A 22,901-nucleotide genomic window follows, 5' to 3' on the forward strand; every position below is an offset into this window, starting at 1 on the left:
GTTCCTGCTCCCACAGGAATTTATAATTTAGACAATGATCATTACATACATAAACAGAGAAATAAAGAAGGTGGTGAGAATATGAAACTACACAAGTAGTCCATTTTAAATTAGCTCCTTAGTGTTAGGTGGGAGCTGTTTCTAAATTAGAGTGTGTAGTTAATGATAGTTCATTCTCCTGAGGCACCTGAAACTCTTGAGGCAGAGGGCAGAGAGAATGTTTATGAACTCCTTCTGGCCTAGAGAAGGTTTCCATTACTTTCCCACATTTCATCTAATAGGTCAACCCCATCCAATTTTGACATACATATCATTTTGAGGGTCAACACTCAACCTGGGAGGAAGGGCAAAGTGTCAGCATCTGGGGGTATAACATTTAGTTTGTCTTCTAGAATAGCTTGTAAATAGCCAGGAGCTGTCTGGAAAAACTGTTTGGGGGACATGTGTGACCAGACACACATTGTCCGGAATGGGTGGAGATGCTGAGATCACAGCACAGAAGGTAACACTCCCAAACTTTGGAGGCTGGCACTTCTCACCCACTGGCATGACAGGCTGTTGGAGATACTTCCTTGTGGGAAAAAGAAGCAGTTGCTACTAGGAGCAAGGAAAGGTAGCTCAATCAAGTTCCAATTGTGATTTCAATTAATAAATCTGGACTGCTGAATACAAGCTCAGAGCACAGATAAACCCAGAGAAAGCCAGAAAGTAAACCTGAGTTCTTTCCCAGCAGAAAAGAGATAGGGCAGATGAAGGGGGGAAATAAAATGGAGGCTTTTGGAGTTGGCTAAGCTCAGGATACTGGAAAAGGGCTGTGATCTAAGAAAAGGAGCACAGAGAACTGGGTATCAACTGCAGTTCTTGACTGGCAAAGCTTGGGGGCTGTGGGCTGACACTGAATGTATTTTTTTTTCTCTTCTCTCCTCTCCTCCCCTCCCCTCCTCTCCTCTTCTGTTCTCTCCTCTCCTCTCCTTTTTCTCTCTTCTCTCTCACTCTAGCTGTATTCTGAACAGCTTACTGGAGAAAACCTAAGGCATTTTCAATTTTCAGTGCTGACCCAGGCAACTGTGGACTTAAGATAGATCTGAGAGACAAAATAACAAGTTTAGTGAAGGTGATAAGTCCCTAAAAGGCATATCTTCCCAAGATAAGGGAGGGGAGGAGAGCAGCTCAAGTGGTAGCTCTCCTTCCAAGAATTCAGATTCCAGGGGCTGGGAATCAGAAACAGCCTAAGCTTACTTTCCACCTCAGCCTCTGTCTCAACCACATCCCTGGCAGGGACAGGAGCTGCTGAGAACTAAAGGCACCATAGCATTTTATGCCTGTGGGGAGTGGTGGGCTGGCAAGTGCTGCCTGCTGGGCAGAATAGGAAAAATTACAGAGTCTAGAGACTCCACAGGAAGGTCAGACAACCTGCTGGGTCTCATCCTAAGAGAAGCCTGATGCTGATGACACCCTCCTCCTGAGACCTGGGCCTGCCTTGTCTGGGAAAATCTGACTGGGGAGACTCGCCTCAAAAAAAGGGTTCCACATAGGCAGGGCAGGAGCCAGAAAGACAAGAGCTGAAAAATTCTGATCAGTTAAACAGAAGCTATGCTAGAGATCTAGAATAAATTAAACTGAATGCCAAAGAACAGATAGGGAATAAAGCTTTTATTGATTAAAGAAATCCTCTATTTGATAATTATGGAGCCGTGTTGAACATTCACCTGGGCTTAATGCTTCCTGTCACTCCCAAGAACTCAGGCTACAAGATGATAAAATACTATTCTGAATGAGTCCATGACAGTAGAACTGTGAGGGTGTCTGTCTTATTTTATCTGCCTGCCCAATTTGTTTGCCAAGGTCATGTCTTTCATGATGGAAGCCATTCACATCTCACATACCAGCCAGTTGACTGTGACAATGAGGTTATTAGAAAGAGAAATGGAAGAGAAAAGTGCCAGTTTTTTTTGTTTTTGTTCTTTGACTGTCTGGAAGAAAGACTACTGAAGTCTTAAGAAAAGGTGGCTGTTCCCAGAGCTATCTCACACACCCTCAGCAGTGGTGAATGGTTGAAGTTTGAAGAGATAAGAAACATTAGAGCCTTGTTTTTAGCTAGGATTTTCTCAAGGGCAGCAGCCAGCTGTGTTTGAAATTGTTAACACTGGAGGATGTTTATGTAACAATAGTGCTTAATTTGCATTTGTCTACTCAAATTATGCAGGCAGTTCTAAGACAGCTTTAGAAGTTACAACTGTTATTATTTCTACTCTGAAGCCAGGCAGTTCTGAGTAATGCAGTGAAAGGGCATACATTCCGAGGTCAGAAAGCCATAGGTTTGAGCTGTGGTCCCTCTAATTCTGGTTGGCAAATTTGGGCAAGTCATGAGTCTCAGTTTCCACATTTCTAAGATGCCTATAAGCAAGTTTCTCCTAACAGTATTGTAGAGTGGATAGGAGAGTGTGCTCTGAAAACTCACAATTCCAAATTTAAATCCTCTAGTCGTGTTCCCTAAGCTCCCTAAGAGCGTCAGTTTCTTTATCTTTAAAATGAGATGGTAATAGGATCAACATCATAGGGTGAAAAAGGCTAGGAGAGAAGCTCTCCATCAGTATGAAAAAGTGTAAATCATATTCATGTTGATGTTTATGCATCAAGGAAACAACTATTGAAATGATTTTAAGCTTACGGATAGCTATGGCTAGAAATATAAATATAGGTCATGTTCATATATGCAGCATGCATGCATGATGCATTGAAAAGGGAGCTATTAGTAGGCTGAAAATGCTGTAGAATCATGTTTCAGGGAGAGAATGGGTGTTTACGTTCCCTCTACTTCTCTGCTTTTTTGTTTCAGTTTTCCTATTTCTCAGAGATGTTGAATATGGTACATGTCTTTGGCAGAGAGAACATAATGACATTTGGAGTCTGTTAAACTCTATCCTGGATAGGATCTTCTGGAGCCTAACCAAACGTCCAGCATGACATAAATGTTTTATCAGATATTCACTGTCTTCCCAGCTCTCCTCCCTCCCCCACTCCTATCTCACTGACTGACCCAGGTTTGGTTGGGAAGGGGAGCCTGGGCTGGCTAAGGGCTGAGGTAGCCTTGGGAGGGCCAGAGGACTGCTCCGGTATCCTCTGTCTGAGATATTTCCAAGGGCCAATCAGAAGCTACTTAGGGGTCGAAATGAAGTTTTCAAACTCTTCACCTGAGGGGAATCATCAGGAAACTGTGGACCAAGACATTCCCTCTCTGAATCATCCTGTATTTAATGTGTCACGGTGCTGTTTTGCCTCTGGGCCCCACCTCCACGATGGCCTTCCATGACCTTCCATACTGCTCCCTTCTGTGCTACCCAGCCTGTGTTTTCAGCCCTTGTGCTCATAGGCACAAATGCCTTTTGTATAGGAAGTTGTAAAAAGTCAGCTTAGGTGTCACTTGTCATTATTTTCGCAAGGAGAATTCTGGCTTTCACAAGAAGCTGTGGGTTTGACAGTTTCCCAGGATTTCTCACAATCGCTTTTTCTTTTGCTTTCCCCAGCTTAGTGTGACTCTGCTCTCTTTTCCACCTGACTGGTACATTCGTTAGGAAAATAGCTTTTGCCATTTTTTATATTTACTTAGGCTAAAATATCAGACTTGTCCTGGCATGGAGTTGGCCCAAGTTAGATTTTAGAGAAAGGCAACAAGAGAGGTCAGAAATAAAGTCCCAAATTTTCAAAACTATGCTAATCTGCCAAATTTAACATTTGTAGGGAATGAAGAGCAGGCCTCCTACTCAAGAGTGTAGGAAGAAAGTTAATTTTGTCCTCTGGATCAATGATCAGATTTCATTTATCAATATGTTTAATTTAACCAGTAATGACCAAAAGTCTACTATGTGCTGAGCACACTGTCAGGTGCCAGGGGTACAAGATGAACAAGGCATCATCTTTGCCCCCAGTGGTTCGCTCCCTTGCCTCTCAGACGTAGAATTGAGAACAAATCAGTTCAACAAGGGGAGGCCCCAGTCTCTACCCTGAAGTCTGAGCATACTTAACTTAAACTATGCCTGGTGCCCACTCCTCCACAATGAACTGCTAGCCCTGCTGCATCAGGAGCAATACCTGTGGGAATTTCCCATGAGGTAGGACCCTACGTGCAGTAGTAATTCCACATGATGCCTGTGCTACACTTAGAATTTGTGATATATGCTTGTAATTACTAATACTGATGATATGGTCAGGACAGGTGCTATTAAGTTCATTTTACTGATTATAAAATTGTGGTACAGATAAGCCAAAAGGGTCTCCCAAGGCCACACAGTGAGAGAAGAAGTGACAGAGCAGGACTACAACAAAGATCCTGACAAATTCATCCCTATTTTTCTTGCTGCAACTTAATCAAACCTGACTAGCTAATAATGGTCATCTGAAATCAATAATAATACTCTTAAATGTGTCTATGAGGGACTGATTGGGGAAAATACTACTTTAATTAATTTGCTACTGGTATACTGAAAATAACATCTCTACCTCAAATCCTCTACTTTAGAACAAGGCAGAAATATATAGCATTAAAAGGAAGAAGAATAAAGGAAAATGCGAGATGACAAAACATGATGGTTTGCCCACTTTGGGCAATTTGTTTCTGTTTCCTTACCTGGAATATTAGTACCTATTTATACATAGTAAATACCCAGTAAATATTAGTTGTAATTATTATTACTGTCTTAATTGCAATTATCCTAAAACAAACAAACAGAATAAAACCTTAAGTGACTCCCACTACTTTGGTGGCTCCCCTGAGCCTTTTGGGAACACCAAAAGTCAAGCCTGGAACCAATACTCCAGAAGTTACTGGTTTTGAGGAATTCAGGAAAGCAGAAAAGAATGACAATGAGAAAAAGAAAAGAAAATTCGTATCAGCGTTGCTCAGTTGGTCCTTTTTTTTTAAAGACACCATGTCATCTCTAATGGTATCTCAGACAACATGTTTGCAAAAGAAAATGTGTACCTTTCTACAGATGTGGATGCTGAGATAGAGGCTGCAAATAGGCTGAGCCAGGAATAGGGTGAGGAACTCAATCCTGTCTGGTTCAAAATGCCCCAGGATACATGCTGCCTTAAATGCAGAGTGCTAAACAACAGTCCTGATCATGGACATTTTTTCCCCTTGTTTTTTGTTAGTCTCTCTTGGGTGCATGGTCTGGGAATCGAACCCAGATCTCTTGCATGGAAGGTGAGCATTCTACCACTGAACCACCCATGCACCCTCTGATCATCAACATTTAACACAACTCACAGACGTCTATGGAACTTAAAGCTTAATAAACCCCATATATATACCCAAAAGAAGGTAAAGGGAGACAGAGTTAAATGAAAAAGGGTCTGAATTAATTTTCCTCTGAATTATTTTTGGACTGCATAACTGAATTGTCAAAATGTTGTAAGCCTTTCTAAAATAAATTACTAATTGCTTATGAATAGTAGGGTCTGGATAAGTTCTTCTGAGTAGATTTTCCTAATTAAAGGAATCCAAATAAATTGGAAGGGTGGCAGTTCTTCAGATAGGTATTTTTCACTTGCACTCTGCAGAAAAGGTAGGAATTCTGTGGTTTTGAAAGGACCTGACCAAGGGTATTCATCCATGCCACAGTTACGTTCTGTTCAGATCCAGCAGTCCTTTCCCAAGGAGACACCTACAGTGTCAGAGGGTCAAAGTTTATTTTGGACTGAATAAAAATGAGACATGTGAGAAGCTTACACATATAACTTTTTTTTTAAATGAAGGAACCACAGTCTTTTCCATTTCCTCTTTAAAACTGATGACTGGGAAACTCATCAAGAAGACAAATTCATTCATTTTAAACATGTTATATAACTCAGGATTGTTAGATCAGGAAATGAAATGGAAAAGCCATTTCTGCCATTAGACTTGTCGCAGTTAATGCTGGCATTTTACTATTTAGTTTGTTTTGTTGGGTTCCTTAGCATCATGTGGCTTTGCATTCAAAAACTTTCATCTGACCGCTTATACTGGTTTGGTCACATCTGGCTATTTACAAGGTTCTTTCGTAATTGTTTGGAGGAATTCATAACTTTCTGTCAAATTATAAAAATGGTGTCGTCACTGGCATACATTATTCAGTGCTTACAAAATTATGTACTTTTAATTATGCTAAAATATTCTCCTAAAGGAATCAAACATACTTGTTTTCCTATTTCTTTTTCACATCCCTTACTTACAGTATTTAGAAACTTCCCAAAGTATTTTCATGCCATAAAAGGCATTCAGTCCAATTAGTCCTAATCCTCTTAAATTAGGCAGCTATTTCTTTTCTGTCATGTTATATGTAAACTATGATGCAATGACAGGTGCCTAATTTGCATAACTTGATGCATTCATTGTTTGGTTCCAATTACATTTTGCTGACTAAACTGTACGAAGCCATGCTCCTTCAACTTTTGCTTCTCATGTTTCCCATTGACCTTGCTCCTCCAACCCTCTTTGTGAGAGATAAAAGTCAAAATGTATGCATGTAGGATATAGCCATGTTTAATTTGTTTGTGTTCTTAAGTGAAAACACTCAGTCTAGAGTTCACTATGAAGTGAGGCAAAGCCCAAAAATAAGCTTTGGTAGTGTAGTCACCAGGAAATTCCTATGAGAGAAAGTTTAATATCTGTGCCTGTGAGTGGGACACACAGGCCTTCTCAAAATGGTTGAAGCAAGATTGTGGGAATATAGTAGATGGTCAGTACATGTTTATTGAAGAAAACCATTGCTGCCATCTGGGAGAGCTGACAGTGATTACAACAGAGACTCAGATTTGGGGGAAATGAAGTCCCTAAAAAAAAAAAATGTACACCATTATAGCATGAGGATGTTGGATCACCCAACAGGTTCCACTTTGAAGGACTAGATAAGTGAATTTCAAAAAGGTGTTCAATTGATAGTGAATGTGAAAAAAATATATGCAGAGACTTAAGTTATAAATATCATCATCTTCCCTTAAAATTTTCCCATTATTTTAGAGGTTGACTCTTACTACTTTAGCCTGAAGAAGATAAATATCATTCTCCACTCCAACAAGTTGTGCTATTCCCCGGGCTCAAACAGGAACAAAATGATCAATCTGATAATAAAACCTCAGTTTTACTGCTTCAATTCCCTTGCCTATTTTCTAGGACATTTATATTGGGTAGATCTGTTTCCTAATTTCTCTAGGTCTCTGTGGGATATGCTTTGTTTAGGAAGAATTAGACAGTGTTCATTAGGAAGAAAATTGTGCCATAAAAAAATATAAAAGTTAAAGATGATGGTGGTAGAAGCAGTAATAGTGTCATCCAGATTCTTCCTGTGACTCATTTAGTGCCATTGACAGGAATGAAGAAAACATCTTTTGTGTGTAATTTCTACAAAGTACATTCCTACCACGTGCCTATAATACAGTCAACAAAATCAGAAAATTAACATTGAAACCTTAATAGTACCTAATCCTCAGACCCCATTAGAGTTTCATTAATTCATCCAATAATGTCCTTTATGGCAAAAAAATTGAGTTCAGAATCACATATCTTTTGGTTGTCATGAACCTTTAGTCTCCTTTATCTGTAACCGTTCTTCATTCCTTCCTTGACTTTCATGACTTTGACACTTTTTGAAGAGTATAGGCCAATTATTTTGAAGAATGTCTCTCATTTTTGGTTTGTTTTGAATTTCCTCCTGATTAGACACAGGCTATTAAAAAAAATTATTTCTGGGTGCATGGTCCGGGAATTGAACCCAGGTCTTCCACATGGAAGGCCAGTATTCTACCATTGAACAACCACCATACCCAGACTATTTAGTTTTAGCAGGGATGCCTCAGAAGAGCTGTGTTCTCATTGCATCCTATCAGATGTTACTTGATTTTAATTTGTTCCACTATTGACAATATTAAATTTGATTGTTTAATTAAAGTAATGTTGGCAAGATTTCTCCACTGTAAAGTAACTATTTTTCCTTTTTTAATTAAAGCATATTTTGTAGGGAAGGTTCTTTGAGCCTATGCAGAGATCACATTTGTCACCAAACTTTTATCCAGTAATTTTATCATCCATTGTTATTCTTGGCAGAGTTGATTAATATAGTATTTTTCTAATTCCATCTTCCCTTCTGTATTTATTTATTACTTGGCATTCTATTGTAAGAAATTTTCTTTTTCTCCTCATTCATTTTTTTGCATTGGTATGAACTCATCAATTCCTACTTTTTTCAGTGGATTTTAAATCACTACAGTGTTTTATTTTTATTCTTAATTTGTACCAGATGTGGTTAGTAGGAAACACTTCTGTGGCAGACAGACACAAGGGTAACCCCAACAACTCCCATCTTCTGTTGTTCACACCTTTGCATAGTACCCTTTCCTTGAGAGTGTGTAGGACCTGTGAGTTGCTTCTAACCAGTAAAATATGGCAAAGGTGACAGGATGTCACTCCCGGAATTAGGTTTCTTTATATGGCAAAGGTAATGAGATGTCACTCCCATGATTATAATTTTTTTACGTGAGACTCCAAGCAGATGGCTCTCATGTTCTTGGTGGTCCTGCAGAAGTAAGCTGCCATGAAGTAAGTGACCTACATGGGAGGAACTACAGGTGGACTCTAGTAACTGAGGGCAAGAAACTCAGTTTTGCAGCTGGAAGGAAATGTATTCTTCCAACCAGATTGGAAGTAGATCTTTCCCCATGCAAGTCTACAGATGAGAACACAGCCCAGATGTCATCTTGGTTGCAGTCTTGTAACACCCTGAGCAGAGAACGCACAGAAGCCATGCCTGGATTCTTGACCAACAGAAACTGGGATATAATAAATATGTATTGTTAAAGCCTCTAAGTTCATGGTGATCTGTTATGGAGCAATAGAAAATGAATACATTTTCTGTTTCCTTTGACATGCCCCATAGTTCTTTTGAGTACTTCTTTATAGTCCAAGAAGATATTTCAGATTCAGCTTGTACTTTCCTGGAACAAACTTGGAATAATCCATTTATCCAAGAAACTCTGGTTTCCTTTAGTGAAGGTTGGAAGTTAGAAAACAAGATCTAGGGGCTAGATGTACTCAATAACATTGGGGTGTCTTGTTCCCAGGCTTTTTCATTGGACAGAGCTAGGGAAATTGTGTGTGCACGCACACACTCACATTTACATCTCTATTTATTTCCACATCAATCTATAATTATTAGAAATCATGGATTCACACCAAAAACCACCCTTCTAATCCAGCACCAGAGGATTTATTCTAGTTTTCTTTCTTTCCATATTTGTAACTCCTTTCTCTTATGGTAGAAACCTGGCTCCTATTATTTCAATATATTTACTCATTGAATAAGTTTCTTCTATATGAAATCTATCTCCTATAATCTTCATCATCCCCACCCTTTCACAGATGCCTTATTCACCCTGCTCAGTCTCCTTTACCCAGTACTTAACCAATGTCCCTCCCCCCATACAAACACCTATTTAATTATGCCCTACCCTGATTAATTCAATTTTTCCTGAAGGAAGGAATATCTAATTACTTTTATTGAGTGCCAGGCATTATTTATGAAATATTATAGAAAAGTTTGAGGCACAGAATGACATTCTACTCCCCCAGAGAGTGTTTACATACTTGCAGGCAGCTAGGGAACTAACAATGCTAGTTTACCTTCATACAAAGTTGTAATTGGATGATTTGTAACTGGGCTTCCATCACCTTAAGGGCCTTTTTTCAAGTTGATAGTTAATCCTACTTTCTAATCCAAAGCTCCCTTCATCCCCACCCTTTGGAAATACCTAGACTTCATATTTTTGTCCTCTTAACCTTATGAGGCTGACAAAAGCTTTGCTCAGCTTCTCAGGTTCTAAGCCACCCCAGAATTAGAAGACACCCCTTGAGGAAAAAAAGGCTCCAAAAGAGGCTCAATTTTCTGAATTTTCTTCTTCTTCAGTATATTGCCCCTATAATTCACTCTCAGATATTCTGAGAATAATTTTTTAAGTATATTTTGTCCATCTCGTCTAGTTATTTTCAATAGAAAGATTTTTCCAAGTCACCTAATCTGCCATTACTGGGAGAAAAGTCTTATATTGATAGCTTTTCATGTTTAAACTAACATGTTAAATATTTATTGTGGTCTTTACAACCACCTTATGAGATAGGTACTATTATTAACCTCATTTTACAGTTGAAGAATTTAGATTTAGTGAAATTTGGTAGCTTATCCAAGACCACAAGTGTTCTAGTTTGCTAGCTGCTGGAATGCAACACACCAGAGATGGATTGGCTTTTAATAAAAGGGGATTTATTTTTTAGTTCTTCAGAGGAAAGGCAGCTAACTTTCCGCTGAGGTTCTTTCTTACGTGGAAGGCACAGGATGGTCTCTGCTGGTCTTCTCTCCAGGCCCCTGGGTTCCAACAACTTTCCCTGGGGTGACTTCTTTCTGCATCTCCAAAGGCCTGGGCTGAGCTGCAAGTGCTGAGATGAGGGATGCCAAGCTGCTTAGGCTGTACTGCATTGCGTTCTCTCATTTAAGCACCAGCCAATTAAGTCAAACATCACTCATTGCAGCAGACACGCCTCCTAGCTGACTGCAGATGTAATTAGCAACAGATGAGATTCACGTACCATTGGCTTGTGTCCGCAGCAACAGAACTAGGTATGCTCACCTGGCCAAGTTGACAACTGAATCTAACACAACAAGCTAATAATAGTATTTAGCTTAGGTCCATTTGACAAAACCTAAGATTTAAAATGCTAAACTTATGGTGTGGCTGCAGAAAGGAATGAAGTTGCAGGCATGCAACAAGGTGAATGAATGTGGAAGACAAAATATGGAGCAAAATAAGCCAGAAACAAAAGGATAAATATTGTATGGTATCACTAGTATAAACTAACTATAATGAGCAAACTCTGAGAATTAAATCTGAGAGCACAGGTTATCAGGAGATAGAAAGTGGGCAGAGTGGATAATCAATGATTAGGGAGTAAAGAATGTACTATAAGGCCTATGGTAAAGGTTCCTAGATTGTAAGCTCTTACAGAGTCACATTTATTCCTGATTTTTAACTGTTATCTCTAAATTCTGAGATGCTGAGCTCTTTATGTATAACCTGGTAGGTCCCTGGAACTTTGGATATCTGTGTGACAACTGAGACTCAGAGTTAGAGTACTGCCATTCTGAAAACCAGCATTACTCCATGGATACAGTAATGGATAAAGAAGCTGAAAAAGAGATCAGACTTCAAGTAGAGATATAAATGAAGATGAACTGGTCAGGAGTATGGTAATTCAGAATACAAGGTAAAGGAGGACATTGTCTGAATTTAAAAATTTCAACTTCTTTGTGAGACTAAAGGAAGAGATGTTTATTTTGTCCAAAACTTAAATTTTCTGTTGCACACTATCTAATTTAACCTGTCTGGTCAGGTTACTAAAACATCCTAATTACATGGAACCTAGAATAGGAAACGAGATCTTTTATTCTGTACATTTATTAGGTTATTGCAATACCCTAATAACTTCCAAAGTATTTTAGGCAAAAAAACAAAAAGTATTTTCAAAGTCCCTTAAGGGACTGGAGAAAAATGTGGAACTATTGAACTTCCCCATCTGGGGAATTCTTGATATTCTTTCAAGAATTAGAGACACTAATTTAATCAGCCAAGCCATCAAGCTTGCCCTTATGAAACTTCTTTTTGTAGTGGGGAAGATAAGCCTACATACAATTATGCCTAAGAGTTGCCTCCAGAGAACTTCTTTTGCTGCTCAGATGTGGCCTCTCTCTCTAAGTCAAATGCTGCAAATAAAACTCACTAGCTTTCCCCCTATGTGGGGCATGCCTCCCAGGGGTGAAAGTTTCCCAGGCAACTTGGGACATGACTCTCAGGGATGAGCCTGGCCCTGGCATTATGGGATTGAGAATGCCTTCTTAACCAAAAGGGGGCAAAAATGAAACAAAATAAATTTTCAGTGGCTAAGAGATTTTAAATAGAGTTGATAGGTCATTTTGGAGGTTATTCTTATGCAAGCTTTAGCCAGATATTGCACATTGCCACAGTATGCCAAGCCCTAACCAACAGTACCTCTGAAAATCCTAAAGAATGCCCTGGGTTCTATTTAAGACTCCATAAAAGTTGTCCTTAGTAAGTTTATTTTTTCAGAAACTTAAGGCCTCTAGATTGTTCCTATATCAGATAAGTCCTGAAAGCCAGAGGTACCAGTCTTTCCAAGAACATTAACCAGGTTCATTCCTCTATCCCATAAGGTCAACACTGCATTCCAGCATGAAGAAGTTAAAATAGTCATTGCCCACATATCTCCGAAGATTGAGAGAATGATCAAATGAGAGGGAGGAGGTGTAACTGAGAAATTAGGATTTAGCAAATGATTATTACTACTGAATCATTATATGGATGTTTCTGTTTAGTTTTTAGTGTATTGGAATAGCCAGAAAGAAATACTTAAAATTGTTCAACTATAATCCAGTTACCCTGACCTTTGATAATGATTGTGCAACTACAGAGCTTTTAGCGTGTGAATGTGTGATTGTGAAATCCTTGTGACTGAGACTCCCTTTATCCAGTGTATGGGTAGATGAGTAATAAAATAAACACGTGCCTAAAAAAATAATACTAATAATAATAGTTCAGGAATACGGGGGAAAACACCCCATGTAAACTATGGACAATAGTTATAAAACTACTTTAATAATCTTTCATCAATTGTAACAAATGTAACTAGTGTTAAAAAATAGAATTATAAAAAAAATTAACTGTCACAGATTTCTCACACTAATGCAAGTGTTAGTGGTGGGGTGGAGTATGGGAATCCTATATTTTATGCATGATCATTCTGTAAACCCACCACTTCTCTAATAAAAAGAAACACTAACAAAAAAACAAAAAAACACTAAGCTGTGCTGCATCCTGCCATTAACCTTCACAGCCTAGTAACTAAGCTCCCTGTAGGGACAGTCTTAGTTATTAGTCTTACAATTTTGAAAGGGAAGGAGAGAGCAAAGGCACATTTTCCTTATTTGCCTAAGTGACTGGGACAGTCAAGAATAGCACTCCGGTTTGAGCCCTTAGTGCCACATTTATTTCTGTCTGTTATCCAAACCAGAACTGTGATAGAGTTAAAATAAGATTAAATCAAAAGATTTAAATGAGAATTTAAAAAGTCACCATCCTAAACCTACCTTTATATACTTATGGTGTAAGTTAACTCATGTTGCAGGAGCTGGAGTTCCCTTTTCCTGCAGCAGGAATCTGTCAGTTCCCATAAAATCGAGCACTGTGACCGGATGTTATAGAGGCAGACAAACAAGATGTGTCTCACTGATGTATCTGGACAGGAAACCTTAAATATGGTTTTCTTTTCTTAAAATCCCAGCCACATGTGTTTTTATTTTTCTTTTTATTTTCAGCACTGCTGTGTGAAAACAGCATGTTATTGCAGGTAGCAATTCTCAGGAGAGTGGTAGCACTTACAACGATTCAAAGGGCCCTAAAATTCTTTCAGGGATGAAAATTCAGGTATTTGATCCCAGATGCTTTTCTAAAATTTATTTATCTGTACTCCCTTATGTACAAACTAAAATTAAATTTTCTTGAAACTTTTGGGAAGTTATTCCTGTTCCAGAAATAGTTCATATTTCTCTATCAGGAGAATTTTATTTGTGAGGCCATGATTTTAGTTTTTTGGACATCCAGGTTCTCTGTGAAACATTATTTTCATTGTATCACCTTAAAATTTTTAAATATAACATCTGGACTTTCTTCCAAGAAGTCAGAGCACTTTCCAAAACAGACAACCATCCTTCTTACATGGTGTTTGTGAAGTTTGAAAAGGATAAAGAGCCAATGAATGTTGACTGGTTCCTACTTGTAGCTGGGGCCTTAGATGTTGGGTAGCTGATGGCTGGTTAGCTGATGGCTGGGCTAAGTGGCCATACTGAGTCAGTCACACAGACACAGAGCATACAGCACACCACTCAGGAGACAACCCTCAGGGGAGAGTGGAAGGCGTCCACTTTATTGAGGAAGTGCACAGGCTTATATAGGCTGGGAGCATGCAGGGACATGCGTCAGGCTGGGATTGGTCACGCTGTTGTTAGGGAGGAGGGCAGATTTCTGGGATTGGTCACCGTTGTTGCTAGGGCGGAGGGCAGATTTCTGGGATTGGTCACCGTTGTTGCTAGGGCGGAGGGCAGATTTCTGGGATTGGTCACCGTTGTTGCTAGGGTGGAGGGCAGATTTAAGGTTAGCCATTTTGTGTTGCCTTGCATCAGCCACGGCAGCCATGTTGGCGATATTTTATGGCTTCTCCAACAATTCCTCCTTTTTTTGTTTTTTGGCTTTCTGGGTAACTGTGCCTGTCTTGGGTTGCCTCCTCTGGAGGTCTTACCTGTCACTGTCTGCCTGCTGATCTTCACCCAGGAGGACTGAGATGTGCACTTAGGCTGGCTGTAATGGAGACCTTGGAGATGCAGGCAATGCTACTTTATGACAAAGCCAAAGCCCAGACAATGGGAGTGCATGCGGGAGGGGGTAGGCTAGAAACCACCAGTATTCAGGAGGGGGGTGGGGGCCTCAAGGAGCCTGAGGACTCCTTGGGACTCAGGGGTATACAACAGCTGGTGGGAGAGCAGGGGGGAAGGGTGGGGAAGGGTGCACAGGGGGTTGTTGACAGCAACTCGTGATAAAAATCTTCTCAACATTTTTCTCCAGCACTTAATTTCCTCTCAGCTGCATCTGCAATGAATCTTAAACAAATGATTTAGTGGGAATTGATGCAACAGGCCTTCAGGCTAGGGTTTTTTTGTCATACCTCGGTTACTGCAAGGAATAGGTTAGGGGGAGGAGGAGGTAGAGAGGGAGGAGCGGAAGGAAGGGGGAGTGAAGGAGGAGCAGGTGGTGGGGCAGCCATGGTAGCGGCGGCCCCAGGGGGTGAGGGTAAGGGAGGATATAACAATGGTACTGTGGAGGAGGAGTGCAGTTCCATGGAGGTGGGGAAGGCTCGGGCTCAGAAGCGGGCGGAGGATTGGGCACAGAGGCGGGTGGTGGAGAGGATGAAGCCGGCATGGCAGGTGAAAGTGAAAGTGCTTTGGGAGGGCTCCTGTGAGGCATGCATGTATCGCAAGGAGGGTGGGAACGAGACCTAGAGGAAAGGTTTTTCCCTCGTGTTCCTCAGCGGAGTGAACGCGCTGAAGGAGTTTGGACCAAGTATTCGGGTCCCATATCAAGGCCTTTTCGAGCTAGGGGTTTAACCACCGAAGGATGGCCCAGTACTCATGCAAGGTTTTTTGGGGGATTTTAACCCACCTTGTGGCCAATAAGGCGTGGATGGGTTGAGCCTGATGCACAAAATCAGAGGAGGGAGTGTTGTCCATGATAGGGAGAATTTAGGGGGGCGGTATGCACAGAGAGACTGCCAAGGGGGCCACTTACCGAGACAGGGGTGGCTGTCACTGAGAACCACTCAAGGGGACAACTATCACGGAGAATCGCCGAGGGGGCGGCTATCATGGAGAACCACCGAAGGGGGCGGCTATCATGGAGACCGCCGAAGGGGGTGGCCCCACGTTGGGTGCCACTTGTTGGGTAGCTGATGGCTGGTTAGCTGATGGCTGGGGGTAAGTGGCCATACTGAGTCAGTCACACAGATACAGAGCACACAGCACACGACTGAGGAGACAACCCTCAGAGGAGAGTGGAAGGCATCCGCTTTATTGAGGAAGTGCACAGGCTTATAAAAGCTGGGAGCATGCAGGAACAGGTGTCAGGCTGGGATTGGTCACCGTTGTTGCTAGGGCGGAGGGCAGATTTCTGGGATTGGTCACTGTTGTTGCTAGGGCAGAGGACAGATTTCTGGGATTGGTCACCGTTGTTGCTAGGGCGGAGGGCAGATTTCTGGGATTGGTCACTGTTGTTGCTAAGGCGGAGGGCAGATTTAAGGTCAGCCATTTTGTTTTTGCATCAGCCACGGCAGCCATGTTGGCAATATTTTATGGCTTCTCCAACATTGAATACTGACCCCAATTACACAACCAAATGTGGACTAACCAGAAATAGTGTCTTAATATTCTGGGCTTCCCTTGTGTTGCTCTTTTATCTATTGGTCTCTTTTTTTTGGCTCCAACCACCTGTTAATAATTTTCCAATGGAGAATGCCATTTGGTTTGTAATATTTGATCATGGGCAAGTTACATACTTCAGCACGCGTACATAAATGGGTATAGGGACATAGCTGCATAGTAGAAATGTGTGAGCCTCTCTTTTCTTTCTGCTGGCCTAGATTCTTTGGGAATAGCACACAGGAAGTTATCACTGTTGATGTGAAACTACTTTTATTGACTTACATGTTGGTATATTCAGGTTTAGCCTGAGACTGCTGGATGCCTTAGGTAAGACAATAATGGAGCACCCTATCAAGCCAATATTAAAAAATTTTTTTTCAATAATTACTTAGTGGCAATGGTGAAAAACTGATTTCTAATAATGAAAATGAAATACTACTGACTTTATATTTAAAATGAGGAATTTGTAGCGTTCATTTATTACATGCAATTTTCAGAATTAAACAACTTCTGGGAGGCAAGTTAAATTATTTAATGTGAATAAAATAAATCACTTCTTCCTAGCAAACAGCTTCATGTCATGAATTAATGAGATTCAGAATTTCAGCTTCAGGAGCCTAAGACATGGCTGGTCTCAGAGCTGGGAGTACAGCTACAATTGTTCCATAAAACACACTCATGTACCACAAAAGACTAAACCTTAGGTATAACGTGGGAGGATTTGCCCCATTTTGACAAAAGCATACCTTTTTCTTCAGCAGATTTCCATTTGCTAAGAACACTAAATGTCTTATCAGATATGTACAAAGTCATATATAAAAATTGAGCCTACTGGAACTGGATTCCCAATTTAGCAAAGTCAATATTTTAATGTTCCTTAAAACTAGTACCCTGGAAAGTATCTATCAGGCTGGTCCCTTATTTCAGCTCTGGGTGTGATATCTGTGACATTGAGGACTGAATAAACCTTGTGCAGACATTTTTTTTTTAAATGATAGTAAATGGTGTCTTTATGAGGCCATGAGAGCAATTCCTTTTTAGTCTTAATTCTAAGAATTTCTTCTGAGCAATTGGTATGTTTTTATCTTTCAAACACTATGAATTGGGAAAATGACTAGATTTCCCATTTTGTGTTTGTTCCTAAAACACTGAGCCAAATTAATAACCTACTCATAGGCCTTTAAGGATAGAAAGAAGCATTTTTAAAATTAACTTTGTCCCTGGCTTCATTTTATGTTCTTACCATTGTTTTTCTTTCCTACTTTCACTTAAGCTATCTTGCTTTATTTTAGGTATCTTCATAAGCTGCCCTTAATCCTTTCTGGAATGAGAATATGTATATATAAATCAGTCACCACTGTTGCTAACTTAGTAAGGACAGTTCATTGGATTTGCAGAGAAAAGAACAGATTTCTGAAGGAGCAGAACATAGTTTCATGAGAGCTGGAGAGAAAGTTCCAGTGGATGGACTACAGTTTGAGTTTCAGAGCAACAGGGAGAAAGGGGGCTAAATGGGCAGATGGAGGAGGACTCTGAAATTGAAGCTAGCGTAGCACAGATGACAAACTTGGCCTGTTTCACGGTTTTGGAGAGGGTAGACTCTTACAGATGCAGAGCCATTAGAGAAATTGTTGCTGGAAGCACTCATGGAAAATTATTGAGTGCCTCAATTCCAGTAGCATCTACTTTCCCACTTGTTTCTACCTCTCTCCAAGACACATATTTAGGGTTAATTATATGAAATTACTTCTAGCATAACTGGCTCATAGATCCCTCTTCTCTGATACCTGCCTTTTCCACTGATAGGGTTTTCACTACTTATCCCAACTCCATGCTAAGAGCTCATGTGGACCACTGACAGAAACTGGGCAGATCAGATTCTCTTTCCTATGAGAATGGAGATGGGAATCAGAAATGCTAACTGTGGACTCTTTATTGCTTGAACATAAGCGTGTGATCAGAGGGTTCCATTCTCTGTAGCTCTGCTTGTCCACAGAACAGAGAAAACTGTTCTGCAGTGAGAGGTCACATCCTCTACATGGGACGTGATTCCCAGGGTTGTAATTCTTCCTGGAAATGTGGGAAAGAACTCCTGGGATGAGCAGGGACCCAGTATCAAGGGATTGAGAAAGTCTTCTTGACCAGAAGTGGGAAGATAGAAATGAGACAAAATAAAATTTCAGTGGCTGAGAGATTTCAAACAGAGTCCAGAGGTTACCCTGAGGTTATTCTTATGCATTACATAGATATCTCTTTTTAGTTTATGGTGGAGTGGAGTGGCTGGATGGCACACAGAACAGCAAGCTCAGGATACCAATGGAGTCAGAGAAGGAGCTGCCTGTTTCCAATCCCTCATGAAGGCCAGTTGCATGCAGTTCCTCACCCTTGTTTCCTTGTTGTTATTCTCTTTCTGTGCTTGAGGTAGCTCAGGTAACCTTATACCACTCAGAGGCAAAGAAGCCCTCACTGAGACATTAGCCCTGGAATAGATGGATCCAATGGAAATCACCCAAGATGTGCTTGGAGATTTCAATATAATACTCACCCACTTTCCATGTACTACTAATGCTGGATCTCACTTGGAATAAGCCAATGAACCAAAAATATCAAGTTGCTTATAACTCATCGAATAGATTAAATAAAATGTGAAAAAAGATGTTTACTAGCACAGAAAAGGTTCTTAATAAATTAAATGAGTAAAACAATTTATGAGACAGTATATTTATAAATAATATATGTAGCCATACATATATATGTGAGTATACACATATAAGCACACACACATGTACATATATTTCAAATATATGTAAGATGACAGAGAGAAAATGAAAATACTGTGAGGACTTGAAACTCAGTGTTAAAAGTACTCTGTAGGTTTCTGGATGATTTTTATTGCCTCCTTTTCCAGTCTTATGTGTTATTTTAGATAAAAATAGTAAATAACACAATATATTCTGAGAAATTCGTTAAAATATGAATTTTGTAAAATCTGCCTGCATTCATGCATTTTTATAAATCACAGTAAAAAATAAAATCAGTGGTGAACTAATGTACATTAAAATATATCTCTAATAAGAGGACGGGTTTTTAGAAACCATACCTCATAGAGAAAGAGTCATGTAAAAATGCTTTTCAATGTAACATTTTCCCAACCAAATGGCATCATTAACAATGATATTTATGGGTTTGTGTTTTGTTTTATTATGTTATTCAACAAATATTTATTGAGTTCTTTCTGTATACCATCCACTATTCTATACTATGGGATATGTCAATGAATAAAACTGAAAAATGCCCCTGCCCTTATGAAACTTATTTTTTTCTAGTGCAGGCTTTGTTGGGAAAATGAAAACTATCTCCTGTAATGTGAGAGACATCACCTTTAAGTGTCAGGTCTCCAGCTCCCTCCTTTTATACATTGTTATGTGCCAGCCACCATGCTGGGCAGAGGGAATGCAAAGCCATCTGATGGAAAACTTGCCCTCAAGAATCTCACTATCCCAGGGAGCATACTAATAAATAAAAGGGGAAATTCACATAGCACAATGAGGGCTATGAGAAGGAGAAGCATGGAGCAATGGAAGTACATAAAAGGTAGACATACCCTGAATTTGGTGATTGGATAGGCAATATCAACGAAGACTCCTGGCTAGTTGGAGACACTATCTACCCTGAGACCTGACGATTAACAGGAGTCATCCTGGTGAAGAGGCTAAAGGAATTGCATTTCAGGAAGGGGACACAAGAGGAAACAGGACATGTGTGGGGGAATGCAGGTGGCTCAGTATACCTGGAGCTTAGCTTGCAGAGCTAGAAGTGGCAAGAAATGAGGGGAGAAAAATAAGCAGGGTTCATTTTGTTGTTTGAGGCAATATTGTGTATAAATTAAGAGGATAGACTGTGAAGCCAGATTCTGATACCCTTTAGCTGTGCACTTCAGGGCAAGTTATCTTACTGTTTTGCACATCAGTTTCCTCAGCTGTAAAATAGGATGATGGCATATAGTTCACCGGGGCTAATTTTAGAATTCAATAAAAAAGTTCTCAGAATAGTAAGAGCTCAAATGTTAATTAGTGATCATGTCATGGGGCCTTATTATGCCATGATAAGAAACTTAGTGTTTCTGTGGTGTCTCTACAGTTTCAAGTTCAAGTCTAAAGTTAAATAATACTGTCCTAACTGAAACAATTCTGAGCCAAGCACAACCTGAAGAGAGGATTACGTATGTGGCCATATTGTTTTTGTCTATTGTCACCTGAATTTGTGTTTTTATGCAAATAGTTTCAAACAGCCATCTGTTCATTGAGAGATACTTTTGTAAAGGTCACTATTTAATTTCACATATTGGCAATCTAATTCCTTTAAATTGGTGAATGTTCCAGATAGTAAGCTGCTTGAATGTGATATACCAGGAACAAAATGGCTTTTTCATGTTTTTATGCAAATGAAAAAAACTGCAAAAAAAAAAATTTTTTTTCATGCAAATTGTTTTAAAAAGGGCAATTGGTTAAGTTGCAGGTTTACAGTTCTAAGACGATGAAAATGTCCAAATTAAGGCACAAACAAGGCCTTCTCTCAAGAAAGGACGATAAAATTCCAGGTTTCTCTCTCAGCTGGAAGGGCACATGGCGATGTCTGCTAGCTTTCTCTCCAGTCTTCTTGTTTCATGAAGCTCCCAGGGGGCATTTTCCTTTTTCATCTCCAAAGGTCTCTGGCTGCATGGGCTCTCAAGCTTTTTCCAAAATGGTTCCCTCTTAAGGGGCTCCAGTAAGCACACCCCACCTTGAATGGGTGGAGACACATCTCTACAGAAACTGTCTAATCAAAAACTGCCACCCACAATTGGGTGGGTCACATCTCCATGGGAACAATCTAAAAGTTTCCACCTAACAATACTGAATGAAGATTAAAGAACTTGGCTTTTCTGGGTTTCACAACAGATTCAAACCGGCACAGTGAGCATATATGTTGCTCATATAAAATACTACATCATATATTACTAAGGTTTTGTTTTGAGAGGAGTAAACCAACAACTCTGTGATGTGATTGGTGGAAATTACTTGTGGTCCAATGGGCAGGGAGTCAGTCATGCTCCTTAACAAGAATACAGATTGCAGAGATTGCTCTTTGCAATGAAGTAATATTATACAGTTTAGTTTTTGTATCTGAAATAGCCTTTTTTTTCATTCTAAATAAATATCTAGCAATGACTAGTTCAGTGTATTTTGCTGATGAAAATCCTCAAAATTCTCCCTTAATAGAATTTGAAAATATATTGTCTAAATTACATGGCATGTGCAAAGAACATGTATATGAATTATGCAGGAATGTGTTCATTGCAACAATGGAATCCCTCTCATTCATGGTCTAACAAGGCTCCTGTATTATGTGAGGTTCTAGCTGGTTAGTTAATTTTCTTTAACTTGAGCCATTTCTCTGTCTGCAGCAGGTATCAAGAGTTGACCTCCAGTATCCTCTTTCCCTTGAGTTTTAGCTGAGCATGTGGCTTTCTACCTAGCAACTATCCCCCAGCATCCCTTACAGCTAGCTAAGTGTGACCATGCCACTAAGTTCATGTTCCATGGCATAGAAGTGGAAGTGATGTGTGTAGCACCCCAGTTAAGCTTTCTAAAATGTACCACTTGCCCTCTACTCCCTCTGGTTGTAAGAGTCAAATTGGAACATTAGATGAAGGCCACACCCTGGGAGGTGGAAAAACAATAAACTAGGAGGAACAATGGTCCCTCAGCAACCCCGACTTACTGAATCATGACCCCAACCCACCCTCAAACACTTAACAGCTTAACATGAGAGAAATATAAACTTTCTTTAAGCTATTATTATTTTGGTTTTGTTAAAACAGCCCTAATAATAACCCAGATAATAGTGTCAGAAATTCTTCTTTGTGTCAAGATGTGGACCTGAAATAAACAACCTCTCTTGAAAGCGGAATGTTGTAGCAGAGTGATCAGTGCCCCCCCCCCCCCCATCAGTGAGCACAGAACTGTGTCTGCTTTATTATTTGCACTCCTGTTGCTTGGAGCTCTGTCAGGTACACAGTAGGCCCTGACTGATTTTGGTTGACTTAATGATTGACAGATCCAAAACAAGCCAGATAAAGTATGCTAATAATGAGTGGAAGCTAAGCACCTAATATGAAGAAAGTAAAATGTGAAAAGTTGAATCAATGTAAGCAAAAGAAAGAGCATGTGAATAAGAACATTAGCATTCATGGGGAGTAAAGTCTGGTGTCATACTAAATGATTTCTATGCATTTCATATGTAATCTTCACATACGAAAAAAAAAACAGGAAGTAAATATCATTATGCCCATTTTACAGAAGCAGAAACTGAGATTCAGAGAAGTTGTGGCTTCCACAGAGTTCAGTCTTCAGTCAGAGTTTGAACTCAGTTAACCACATTATGCTGCATGTGAATTCACGGAAACATCCTCAAACCCATTGTAAAACCCATAGATATGGCCAACAAAGACCCTCCTCAGGGCATTTCAGGATGAGTTGGTTGGTTGGTAGCAAAATGGTGTTTATGACCTATGAAGAGAGGAAAAATATTACCTTTGAAAGTAAGATAACTTATAGGAAAACAATTTTTACATGAAATTCTTGGATTATTTGTAAATATATTGAAACAGCATGGTGTGCAACCTTGGAATGATATTTAGGGCTTCAGTGTGACCTTGAGAAAACTCTCTTCTTTTGGTGGGGGTGCGTAGTCCAAGAATCCAATGCGGGTTTCCCACATGAAAAGCAAGCATTCTACCACTGAACCTCCCACTTGAGTAAATTCTTTAAGTTTATGAGACCTGGCTTTCTT

The sequence above is a fragment of the Tamandua tetradactyla genome, chromosome 11, assembly GCF_023851605.1.
Source record: "Tamandua tetradactyla isolate mTamTet1 chromosome 11, mTamTet1.pri, whole genome shotgun sequence".
NCBI lineage: Eukaryota > Metazoa > Chordata > Mammalia > Pilosa > Myrmecophagidae > Tamandua > Tamandua tetradactyla.